The following is a 13,024-nucleotide window of genomic DNA, read 5'->3' as shown; positions in this document are numbered from 1 at the left end:
CCTTTATCATCTGCCACATGTTGGGTGCCGGGGACTGGGGATTAACTTCTCTTTGAGGACAGGCAGAGCACACTGTGAACCTAGGCTGTCAAGAGCTCAAGCGCTAGTTATGGAAGTTTAATATTATTCTTTATTGACATTTTGGAATTTGAGGTTTATTAATGGAAGAGGACCTCAGCTCTAAGATTAATAAGAGAGAAAAATAGAAGAGTAAAAAGAAAGAGAGGGCAAAAGTGGGAGGAAGGAACCAAAGGAAGGATTTTTGAATATCTTTTGTCAGTCAGATAATATGTGTCTTTTTTACGTTTTCTCCTTTAAACTCTGTAAGGCCTTGGGCTTTTATTATTCTTGTTTTATATATAAAACATTGAGGCCCCAAACAGAAGGGACTCAATGTCACTTACATGGTAAAGGAAAAAGACAAAAGCCCAGAACTTCCGGCTTTACATAAAGCTGCGGCTATTGTCCGGCAACTGTCACATTATCTCTAGAATTCACTTTTTAACCTAGAATAAACCATCTGTACGTTCAGTATCCTCCAACTGGCTCAATAATCTGGCAGGTTTGGTTTGGCTAACACTGGCCACTCCTGACTCATGTTCCTAAGGGCTGCTTGGTGGTGGCAATGGTGATGGCGGCAGCGGCGGCGGCGGTGGTAGAAGTGGTAACATGGGTATGGTGGAGGTGACGGTGGTTGTGGTGGCGGATAGGAGGTGATGGTAGGAGGGCAGAGGTCCTTGTGATGGTGCGAGCGGCTTGCTTTTATCACTGGCAGCAGTAATACAAGACAGAGATGAACAGCCAGTCAGCTATTGGCATCTCAGAAATACTCCTTTGGGCTCCATTCTCTGCCTTCTGAGCTGATTTTGAAAAGCAAAAAAAGGACTAAACCTTTGTTTGTTAGTAACAACATCTGTAAGATGATACGATAGCCTTTTATTTATTTATTTTTGAAAGGATGTAAGGGAAACAGCTTCCCTTATTCAAACAAAACACAGAGTCCCCAGGGCTTTAGAACTGGAAGCTGCCTCTCCAGGTGGGGAGATGGCAGCTGACCAGGCCTTGCTGATGTCCCTCCTGAGTGTCCCATTCCTCCTCACTCCTCTCTTCCTCTCACTCATGTCAGGCTGGGACTCGTGGTTCACCCTTCAAAGCTCTGGCTGAAGTGTAGCTAGCCATCTCCCCCTCAGCTCCCCGAGGGCCATCAGATCCTGGACTTAGAGAGAAACGGGGTGCGGGGAATTGGATAAGAAAACCAAAAGAAAAGAAAACACAGGAAGTTTAGACAGCACCCACATGACAAAGCTCCCTCTCTGAACTTTCACAGCTAACTCATTCCCAGGACCGGCCACCCATGTCACTTCTCTGATTGGTTCTAAGTGCTGGGACAATTTAAGTGACACTTTCTAGGAGCCATGCCTCCTGGAGTGCGTGATTTGAATCCATGTGGAAGAGGTCACAGCACTTCCACCTATTTTCTTCTTTGTGTTCTCAGGGCCCAAGCACAGTTCACCCCTCTCAGCAGCCCACCCAGGGCAGCAAGACCAGAGCAACCACTACAGCAAATGAACGCACCCTTTTATGAATGGCCTGGCTCTTTTCATCACCATCATAAATACGTAAGGCCTCCTGATGAAATTATGGTTACCCCTTAAAACAACCAAGCAGCTACCAGCATGGACCCACAGCGCCCAGAAGTAGAATTAAAAAGCTTGGCATAAGGGACCATCTTCAGTCTCTTCCTTCCTCCTTAGTGAAGCTGACATTGGAAAAATTTCAAAGAACAGCAAACTTGAAGCTCAAAAGAATAATCTGAGCTTCCCTAAGACCGCAAATTGAGTTGTTTTCTGACAATTGAGTTTCCTTTTGAAGGTGTTATGTGCTTTTCTGTTGAAAAAGGTTCTGGGGTAGCTTTGGGAAATATTGATACTGAATGCAAACAACCAAACCCCTCTCGTGGCCACCCAAAAAGAGGTCTCAGGAATGGGAGTGTTGGCCTGAGGATACAGAAGACCCCTGGCCTCCTCTGCTCCAGTCTGCTCAGTGCCACACCTGATTTCCCATGACTCTAACCTCTCTTGTGGCCTTCATGCAGTTGGTCTCTTTGGAACAGTTTAATAAGGGACATGAGGTTGAGGAGATGAAAAACAAGCCCAGAAATATTATCTAGCACATTTTTTTTCCTTTGCCATTCAAGTAACAATTTATGCCTGATCGGTACAGACAGCAGATTTTATTTATTTTATTAGCCTCCTACCGTATTCCCATCCCAGGGGTGGAGTGGGCTGATATTTTCTTTCAAGGCTGTACTAAAAATTCTAGCCTCCTTCATGATTCCAACCCCATTTCAGGCTGCCAGTACCTTATTGTTATTCGCATGCTGGACTGGAAGCCAACCTCTCCTCCATGCAATTTGGGGGTGACCTTGAAGCCTTTGAACACACAGGAGGTGCAAGATATTCTGCTCTCCTCTATCACTCCCATGTGCCCCTGAGGACTGCAACTGTTTCTTTTTAGCAGAACATCTCCCACAAAGCTCCTGACTCTCCTGAAGGGTTATCACTTCCTGCCCCATAATGAGCCCTAATCTTTGTGCAAAAGTTAAACTATTTTCATGCGCCATCCCTTAGCAGTCGTTTCTCTGTATCCCTCTAAAAGAGAGAAACTGTAGGTTTCAAGGGAAGTTGAACGCTGAAAAACCCACAGTCTGGTACTTGAAGGGTTAAGCTAGTCTGGCTTTGCAAGAAGAACCTCCACATTCCCCAGTCCCAGATGGAGAACACTACATAACTCCCTTAGTGAGGCAACTTGTTTGGTTATCTTGGAGTGTGGATCAGGGAAAACTCATCCTGGCCGTTCTTCCGGATGTGGCCTTCTTCAAAATGAGGTCTTACACGGGAGTTTTTTCCTTGCGGCTGCCTCCTCCCAGGCTGATAAAGGATTTCATCATGGATGACTCAAGAGGTTGAGATGCAGGCTCTGGTGATAGCTAATGAGGCCTCGAGCCCCATCTGACCTCACATTCGAGCTGTTGACAGGTTCTGTTGGGCTGGCCAAATGGCCTCCCAACCAGGCCAAGATAAATGGTCTTAGGCTATCACATCCCCTTGCCTTCAAATCCGTCTTCTGGACTATCATCCACCTCCTCTCCCTTCCCATGGCTCAGCTTGCGGCTGCCCCTGCTCCCATAGGGAAATGAGCAGATGAGATACATGAGACCTTTTCTCCATGCTCACGTCACAACTGTCCTAGAAACTGGCACATATCTCTGGTCCCTCCTTAGGCCTTCTCAGACTGTCCTTCCCACTCCCAATTCTTGAGGGCCTGAGTGGGTGGATTTGAGTCTTGACTCAGTTTAAAAGGCATGAGGTTGGGCCCATTCTCATACATAGAGGAGACTTTGAACTAGGCAACAAACAGACACACACACACACACACACACACACACACACACACACATGCACAGTCACATCATGATCGGAATACTCCTCGGCCAGAGCCCTCATCATCACAGCCAGCAGCATGAAGGACCGCAGCTCCTGGTGACCAGCCCACCCACCAGGTCTCGAGAAGCAATCACAAAGGCAGCCGACAGAGCTAAAGACTTTGTGTGGCTACCAAACAGGCTCCCTCAGGACACAGCGTAGGAGCCTCGAGCATCACCTCGGAAGCACTGGAGGGAACAGGAAGTGGTGGGAGCACGTAGAGAAGCATCCTACCCCCTCCACCCACACAGCCAGCCCAGGGGCCAGCACTGTAACCCATGCTGAACCTGGGCTGGGTTCACTCCAGGGTCAGGGCTGAGGCTGAAAAACACCAAGGCAACCGTCCACCAAGTTACACTCAAGGGCTTCGGTAGTCATAATGGGCCACACTCCCTGACACAGCACAATATTTGGTGATTCTCAAAACGCTCCCCACACACACATCATCTGATCCTCACCCCAGCCCTCTGCTTATACATCTGCCACCTTAGCCTCCCTCCTCCAGAGAGAAAAACACGGGTTCCTAAGAAGGAGGAGGACAGAAACCAGGGGCTTTGGACAGCAGATCCTAAGTGTGCTTGGGAAGAGAGAACGCTTTCCCACAATGTGGGGATGTGAGTCCTTACAGAGCCTCCATGATGAAGTCAGCAAAGGCAAGGTGACCAAAGAAGACAGAACAATTTTTAAGGTGCTTTGAATTGCTTTGCCTCCGCATGCTGTAAACTATTATTTTATGTTACTATTGCACAGTTATGGTGGAAAGATTTTAACACTGATTTTTAAAAAGTGAAAAAAATAAACTGCTAACTATAATTCTAGCCACTAATATGTACACACTAATATGTCCAATCCTTTATGCTCATAAATATGTCTTTATGTATTAATGTATCACTGATATATTAATATACACCACTGTAACTTTTTTACTTAGAATATAGAAGAATGTTGAGAATGCCTTTCCATGTCGGTAAATAGAGATATATTGTTTCATAGTGGTTGCCTAGTGTTCCATTGTATTGATATTGTTAAACGCTGGTGTTTTGTTTTTGTTTTTTGACATTATGGATAAAGCTATAATGACACTGATTCTGCACATATCTTTGCACAGCTATCTGACTGTTTTCTTGAAATAAATTCCTGGGATGTCTTTTGCCAAAAGCATGCCTTCAAATGGTCTCAGCAGCTGTCTCCAGGAGTCAGAAGGCTTAGCCAATAGACACAAAAGCAGAAGGGGACAACCAGAGAGGCAGAGCGCAGGACATATCTGAAGGGTGTATGTGCGTGTGCTGGGGGTGGTGCTTGTCTGGAAGGAAACAAAGATAGGACTTTGATTTCCAGGAGTTGGAGGCATTAATGCTTTTGAGCAGAGCAGGACTCGGCCAGAGTGGCAGAAGTGGCAGGAAGGACAAAGTAGAAGGAGAAGAAATGAGACGGCCTAGATCCCTGGTCCAGGCACGTGAAGAAATGAGAGCCCAAAAATATGCACGCTACTGGGGAGGGGCATGAGAGTAAGAAAGAGCAGCAGAGAGGAGACAAGGAAGAGAGAGTCAGGTCCTGAGGGGGAGTGCTGAAAGGCGAGGCAAAGCTTTGGTGTTGAAACCACTAGAAGAGATGTCCACAGTGCCAAGAGAAGAGTAGGAGGAAATGTGAAGGGACGGTCCCATTCCTTCCGAGTGTTCTGTAGCCATCACGCAGAGTGGTCTTCCTAGCTACAGCCTGGGAGGGTGAGCCGGGCTCCGAACCCACTGAGCTGCAGAAGTGGGAAAGGAAAGTAGGAAAAGAAAAGCAAGAAGAGACATTTAAAGAGTAGGAGGAGACAAAGAGGGAGATGAACGCTGGAGAAAGAGCCAACAGAGAGGAGAGGGAAAAGGCAACATTCCATAGGATGGAGGTGGAAGAGGAAAAGTTTCAGAAAAGGAGCCATAGCGTGTTGAGACCCGTGCCCAGATGCCAGCCCATGAATACAGATGGAGAAGGAACCTCTGGACACGGTAAGTTCCCCATAGCAGAAAGAGAGAGCATCACGCATGTTGCTGCAATGGTGGGAGGAACTCAACCAAGCCTTTGTTAAAAGCAAAAATAGGAGTGGTGCCAAATGAAGGGTTCCCTGGGCCCAGAACAGTGGCAAAGAAGATATTCCTAAGCCAAGCCAACCAAAACTGTTTCATGCCACCTTCTGCCTTGAGCTCTTTAAGCCTGATGGGAGGGACAATCTTCTTTTGAGTGGCGGAATAAAAGTGCAGGTCATATAGTGGAGAGGAGGCACAAGGGTAACCCACACACTTTTGTTTCTAAATAAAATTCCAAACAGAATAACGAAGATAATGTCTGAGTCTATATTAGACAGAAGTTGAATTTGAATTTCCTACCTCTTAATTCAACAAAATAGTGAAGGTCTCTGTGCTAACTTAAAGGCCTTCGGGCCCTCCTCCTAAACACGATGTCTGAGTTGCAGAAACAGCACGCTCCCAGGGAAAGTGGCCACTCTGCTGATCATCCCCTTGCCTGACTGTGTCTGCAGGCAGTGCCCAGGTTATACATCCCACCCCCAGCATCAGAGATGGGAACAGCCCCTCTCAAATCTCTCCAGTCTGTTTTGCCTCCTCCAAGACACAATCAAGAGCACACACCAGGCGGAACAAAACAGTGGCAACTGATGACAAATGGACTGAGCTGCCTCCACATCCCCCTCCCCATTCTCTGTTGCCATGGAAACACCACCCAGCTGAAGCCAGGAAATCAGGAAATATCCATGAAGGATGGCCTGGTGGATACAGGTGCTTAGGGAATGAAATACCGACAAGATCCTTCAATATGCTGAGAGTGAGACGGGGAATCTGAGGCCAAGGAGCTCTGGAAGCTTCACTTCTCTGCCCTAGGAGTTATTATCACTCAGTTACCTGCTGGCATCATTCAGCAAAGACCTTTTCTTTTCAATTTCTGTTCCTCACTTTCTCATCTAACTACAAACTCAGATAGTCTCTAAGATGGGCAACAGGATAATCTTCTCAAGAAGGCACGAAACGAATATACGTTTCCAAAAACTTAATCTTTCTTCTTTAGTAGATGATATGACCAAGTCATCAGTAGCTGTCTTCCTCCCTTCTCTTCCCTTCCCTTTTTTTTTCCTTTCTTTTTCTTTAAGAGAAACAGTGACCATCCCCTCCAAGGAAAGGTATTCCCTTTCTCTTTAAAAAGGCATAAACACAAAAGTTGAGAAAGAAAAGGACAAGGGAGACAGCCATAATGTGGTATATTCTTCAGTATTAGTTTTCGCTGCAACAGGAAGTCAATAGTCAAATATTAACTGGAGTTGTGCCACAGCCCAATAGATCCAGTGGTCATAATGCTTCCCAAACAGCTGTCATCAAACATACACAGGGAAGAAGGGAATCAATAAGCTTTCCAGCAACACCTACTTCTTTTTCTTGCAAATATGTTCCTATTTAGGTGCTTTGAAACTCAGTGATTTGAATTGTTCAAAGTCTAGTCTTTATCTCCACAATAAATCCATGAAAGCTTGGAGAGGGATTCAGGCTGTTGTGCTAAGATCCTGGGTCATTAATCATCTAGGCCAAGGTGAGATATTTGCAGTTCATTGCCCAAAACTACCAAATCTCGCTGCGTATAAAAAGCACTCAAAATATGCTGGTTTATTCAGTACTGAAACTTTTAAAGACTTATTGCAGCTCAAAGTATAGTTACATTTCCAACAGCCCTTCTGTTTTTCTTCCATTGTGTAGTAGTTACAGGGTTAAAGGGAAATTGACCCTACTCAGTTGCAAGGCTGGGCCAATCAGAGATTGGATGCGTATTCTCCTGCCTCACTGACAGGTTAGGGCCAATGAAATCTATGGCAATCAACACAAGGCATTTCCTCAGCTAACTCCTAAAGGAAATGAGGCTACCGTTCTTGAGAAAGTAAGCTTCTGACTTTGACAGAGAACTATCAAAATCACCTCCTCATTTGTGGACTGAATAGATGAAAGATAACATGTCTAATGCATAGACCAAAACAGAAGGAAATTAGCCTAAAAGAGAAAATGGCACCAGTAAATACAGAACAAAGAGAAAAAATAGAATCAGATCTCTGATAATTTAATTCTCTACTGTTTCAAACAGATACATCCTAATCCTGAATTTCACTTACTCGGTTACTCTTCCTTAGGGTAAGCTAATACATCTCTTCTGTTGAGAGAGAAACAGAGAGACAAAGAGATAGAGAGGCAGAAAGAGACAGAGGCAGAGACTGAAAGGCAGAGAGAGTAAGAAGGAGACAGAGCCAGAGAGACAGATAAGGAGTAGGAGAAAGAGAAGGAGGAAGCAAAGAGAAGAGGAGGAAAAAGATAAGCAGAGGAAGAGGAGGAGAAGACAGCAGAAGAAAAAAAGAAAAAAGAAAAGAAAAACAGCAGAAATAAGTTGTCTTTTCCTGGTTTTTTAAGATTCCTAATCAGCTGAGGATTTAGCTCAGTGGTGTAAGTGCCTGCCTGGCAAGCACGAGGTTGAGTTCAATCCCAGGTACCACCACCACCAAAAAAAAAAAAAAAAAAATCCTAATCAATCTCTTTTAATTAAACATAAAATGATTCTAACCAAGATTTATGCCAAAATGGTCAGTGAGTTATCAATTTTGTTCTTAAAGTTAATTTGAAGCCCTAGAAATTTAAATGACAAACAGAATCTCCTCTTTTAAGACTGGCTGGCTTGGGGCTGGGGATTTAGCTCAGCGGCATAAGTGCCTGCCTTGCAAGCAGGCAGTCATGGGTTCAATCCCTGGTACCGATAAAAAGGAAAAAGACTGGCTGGCTTGATGGTCTACTAAACTGCCTACCTGGCTTCTCTTGTCCAGGGTCTCTTTAAGTCCCATCAACTTCCAATGGTCCTTATTGCAAAGAGAAGACAGCAGTGCACACATGCACTCTAGAACACAGATCCTTCGAATATGTAGCTAGAGTGAGTACTTCAATGAGTTCACATTCTCTGATTCTCTAAACATAAACCGTGGATCACTGTGAAGGGTAAATGTCAAAGTCCTCAATCAATCCAGAAAATGAAAACATTAAATTAGAAATTGATAATATAATGTTAGATAATCCCAATACCAATTGCAAAGAGAGAACTTTAGGCATTATACTGGAAACAAATGGTTTGACTTTTAACTAAAAATGAAGCACTGGCTATATGATTAATCTGCAGGAAGACCCTCTGGCTACTGCACTTTTTTTTGGAGATTTTATGATTTACTGGCTGTATTCTACTAATGTAGTGATGAAGTCGCCTATCGTTCTTCGACTCTCCAAAAGTGCAGAGTCAAGATGATAGGAGATTGTTGAGAATAATGTTTACTTGGATGAATGGATGGATCAATGGATCAATAGACAGATGACAGATGGAGATTTCAGGGGAAAGAATACCACTCAATATCATCTGGTCCCATCCCCTCCAAAAACCAGGAAGACTCTATTTCTAATCCCAAACATATTCTCCAGGAACATTTATCACTCATCCTGGCTTTATAGTCTTTATCGTCACAGATATCAACAGATCTGATAGAAGACACCCTCTAGTATCTTGGTGTTATGTACCTTAGATCTAACACATACACTTTTTTCTTTTTCCTTTCTTTTCCTTCTCAAATAAGAATTTATATATGCCTTAATTCATTTAACTGCAAACCAAGCCATCTCTACTTGCTGACCCCACTAATTCTGTTAATGGACCCACCACTTTCCTTGGCCAAAGTTCCATATTAGGGATTCATACGTGGCCCTTGCCTCTCATTGGATCCTCATGAGCAACTTGAGAATTTTTAGAAGCGCACCTCCTTATGGTCTCTCTCGTTACTCCTGCCTTCCCATTTCTACTGCAGTCACCCACCTTAGGTCCTCATTAACTTCCCACTTAACCTCGATCCATCACTTCTAAGTCAGACTCCTTACTTCTCACTTTGCCCAATAAGAAGAGAGCGGGATAGTATTTCAACAAAAACAATCTTTTCAAATTAAAATCATACGAAAGACAGGAAAAAGCAAGTTCCTTTGGATATGGCTGGATGGCTGGAGTGGAGGAGAGGAGTAGGCAGTGCGTGGCTCCATAGAGTCCTCTTGCGTCTGTTTCCTCCTGGTGATCTCTGCATTCATCACTCTGCTTCACGACTCTACTCACCGTCTAACGCTCAGACTGTGCAGTGCCCTATTGATAGCACTCGGTCTCCGCACCTGTTCCCCCCCATCCACTCACTTATAACTGTGCTGTTGAAAAATATAAATATGACCGTGTCATTCTTTAGTTGAATTTTCCAGTGGTTCCCTCTCTTTTGGGCTAGAGACAAAATCAAAATTCCTTTGTGTCTGGGCCTTGTTCTCTGTGCCGTTCTCCTACTCAGTTATCCCGCTAGCATCTCTTGAAAATTGGTTCACCTCCCATCTCTCCTTCACAGGGGTTCAGAGCTGACCAGGACAGAATGTGAACCTGCCCATGGCCAAGCTCAGCTCTGAGTGAGTGTTTGACTGCAGCCAGGTCAGCAAGTTCCTCACCTGGAATGTTGTGTGTTTTCAGAGTGGCTCTGCCTGCATTGCTCACCATTCTCCATAGGACCCTGCGGAGACACAGCGAAGGCATCTGAAAACACAGAGAAGCAGGAAGTAGAACCAGAGAGAGGGGCCTGATCCCACTGAGTTGTGGTCCTAGCTGTTTCTGAAACAAAGCTACCTTGTTCCCCTCCTAGAGATAACATCACTGATAATGTTTCCTTAGGCCCATCAACTCCACTATTCTGTCTTTCAAAGTGTCCTTTCCTGCATGCCAATTAGAGTGGTGCCTCTGTATCTGTCACCAAGGGTCCTGGCTGTGCACCCACTGTTACCCTCTCAGCTCCATCAGGCCACATCTATGTCCTAGTTATCCTTGTTATCCTGAGTGTCCAGCTCAAGGCTGGCACACAGTTTGTGGGATGAAAAATTGATCTGGTGCCAGATATAACTTTCTAACAATGTCTTCTGGCTGCCTTTCCAACCAGAACCAAAGAATCTGAGTGGCAATTTGATTGCAGAGACTTCATCGATTGCTTCTTTGCTGCATCAGGAAGCAGCAGCACCTTCTCTTTGGAGAAAGTGTACGGTATCACGGCAACAGCACTGGCCATGCCGTTTAGTAATGGTTATGACTGACGTTCACTTGCACTGTGTCATGCAGTCCTCCCAGTCAGTTGCTGGGGTCATGCCACTCATATCTATCTCCCCTTTTACAGATTGGTATAGTGAGGCTTGGAGAGACAAACAGTGTGTCTGAAGTTGATCGTGAGGTGATGCTACAGGTGTGCCTGGCTCCAAATCCAGTGCTCTCTTTGTCTTGCAATCTTCTCATCAGGCTTTCTGAGCTGCCTGGTTTTGTTTTTAGATTAAAGTCCTAGAATGTGAGCAAATATGTAAACCTTCTGCCCATTAGCCTCTAGTTACTTCTGCCAGGCAGGACAGAAATAAAATCACCCAGGCACCCAAGGAGATGGCGACTGCTCTTGGCTGGCGCAGGCCTCAAGCTGAACAATCTTTCCGGCCAGCTGAGTAGACGCTCGAGGAGTGGGAGGGAGAAGCAAGAGTGGAAAATCACTCTTGAAAAATCACAACGCGCTCCTTCCCCGCTCAGTACAAACCCCTGCCCCACATCCACGGCAAGGTGACTGAAGAGCTGCCATCTGGACGCAGGAGCAGGCAAGCCAGGAACCCAGGAATGGGTAACAAAGAGTTAAGGCGGAGCTGCCAGCACATGCAGTGTGGAGTTATGCTCGGACTGTTCCCACTGGCGACCAAGTCAGCTGTCATCGGAGAACAAAGAATCCCCCAGAGCCGCTCAAGTTGTGTCACACCCGGGAAGCCCTGAGAGCGCCCTGATTAGGATTTCTAAATCAGCCCCATCGAGGCCTGCAGAATAAAGCGGAGGAACAATGAGCCTGCCACATTCACACAGTCAGCAGTTCGGCGCTGCCGCCTCCCCGCCACCGCCCCTCCCGCGGGGCCTCAGAGGCCACTTCACCTCCTTCGGGGACAATCAAATCTCACGAACGCCTCCGGCCTGCTCGGGCAGTGTCCAGACAGCCTCCGAACGCTATGGAGCGATCTGCTGCACAGGGCTCCGTTAGTTAGTTGGGGCCAGGGAGTTGTCGGAAATTAAAGGGGATCCAACAGGAGGAAGGGGGCATGGGCGGCAGGCTCAAATGAGGCCAGCTTTAGCATTTGACAGGTCAGAGTGCACTGCTCTTGTTTCATTCCAGCCCCCTGAATCCCCTGGAAAATCCACTCTGTCCCCCAGCTCCAAACCTGAGGATGCCTCTCAGACAGAGCCGCAGCTGCAAAACAGCCAGGAGTCCTGCTCAGACAGGCTCCTCAGTCCCGGTCAAGCCTGCTGCAAGACGGAGCACCCTGCAGGAGGGCCTTCTGAAAGCACCTTAGATGCGGTGTTATGCGTCGTGCCCACTAGAGAATATACCTAGCATCACTGCAAAGCTGAGGTTGGAGAAGCTGACTGTTCATTTTTCCAGAAACTCTTACACAATACCAGCCTTGAGTTTGCAGATGCTTTTACTCTACTAGGGTCCCGCAGAAAACTCCAGCTAGAACCCCTCAAATGTGGAGGGCTTCTGGTTTTCATTTTCAGTCACATTAAATATTTTTCCTTTCTTTCTATCAATGGCTAAGGTTGTAGCCTAGGACAGTGTACCAGCTCTGGGTGACAGGGGACCCTAGGAGGGAGGCTTCAGGAACTGTGAGGTCAGGATGCCTCTAACCACAGGCAAGAGATGCTGGTTGTTCCCTTCTCTGGGAGGTTGGGCCAGCCTTGTCATCTGTGGGTTAGTTAGTTCACAATGAAGTGACAGCATTTGTCTAAGCTTCGGGCATCCCAAGGCTTGAGTTATGATATTTTAATTTTATGATCCTGGACAGTCATACCCATATGACCATTCTTCTTCTTACCTTGATATAGTTTTCAATAAATTATATAAGCTAATCAACACTTTCTGAGTTTGTTTAGATAATTTTGCCCAGCTATAGTCTAATAAGTGCTCTGACCACATTTAAGGTAGACTGGGCTAAACCAGGACATTTGATAGATTAAGGGTATTAAATGCATTTTTAATTCATGATATTCTCAGCTTCAGTAATCTGTCATATTTTCAGCTTACAGTAGGTTTATCAAACATGACTCCATTGGAAGCTGAGGAATACCTACAGTTCAAATGGCTGGGTTTCAGCTACAGAAACTCTTGGGGAGCTGAGGGTGCATGGCATTTAAGCAGCCCGAATGTACCATCAATGCAAGCTTTCCCCAGATATATATTCCTGAGACACAGGAGATACAGAGAGCCATCACAGAGTCCAAATTCAGTGGAGACTATAAGGGTTACTAACACCTGCCAGTTAGGAGACCCATCTGATGGAGTAAACATCACTTACAATTTATACTTACAACATTGACTCCTCCTGGCCCAATTTCATAGCTGACAAAGACAAGGCTCCTATCTCTCCTAATGCCTCAGAAATAGT

At 45.6% G+C, this 13,024-nt stretch overlaps 1 long non-coding RNA gene across 2 annotated transcripts; it reads right to left on the bottom strand.

Moving 5' to 3' along the window:
* Positions 1-905: 905 nt before the first annotated feature.
* Positions 906-11,782, bottom strand: LOC106025379 (uncharacterized). Of its 2 annotated transcripts, none has more exons than XR_010050740.1 (3): positions 11,517-11,782; positions 10,022-10,106; positions 906-1,211 (listed from the first exon to the last, which is right to left on the bottom strand). It is a non-coding gene; the product is annotated as an uncharacterized LOC106025379 (long non-coding RNA). The 2 variants fall into 2 exon arrangements; XR_010050739.1 differs by having other exon boundaries at positions 10,022-10,083.
* Positions 11,783-13,024: the final 1,242 nt, after the last annotated feature.

This window comes from Cavia porcellus, unplaced genomic scaffold (assembly GCF_034190915.1).
Source record: "Cavia porcellus strain 051 isolate PalLab524CR breed Dunkin Hartley unplaced genomic scaffold, mCavPor4.1 scaffold_12, whole genome shotgun sequence".
Lineage (NCBI taxonomy): Eukaryota > Metazoa > Chordata > Mammalia > Rodentia > Caviidae > Cavia > Cavia porcellus.
The sequence above is the reverse complement of the archived record's forward strand: the minus strand, read 5'-3'. Positions and strand labels throughout refer to the sequence as shown.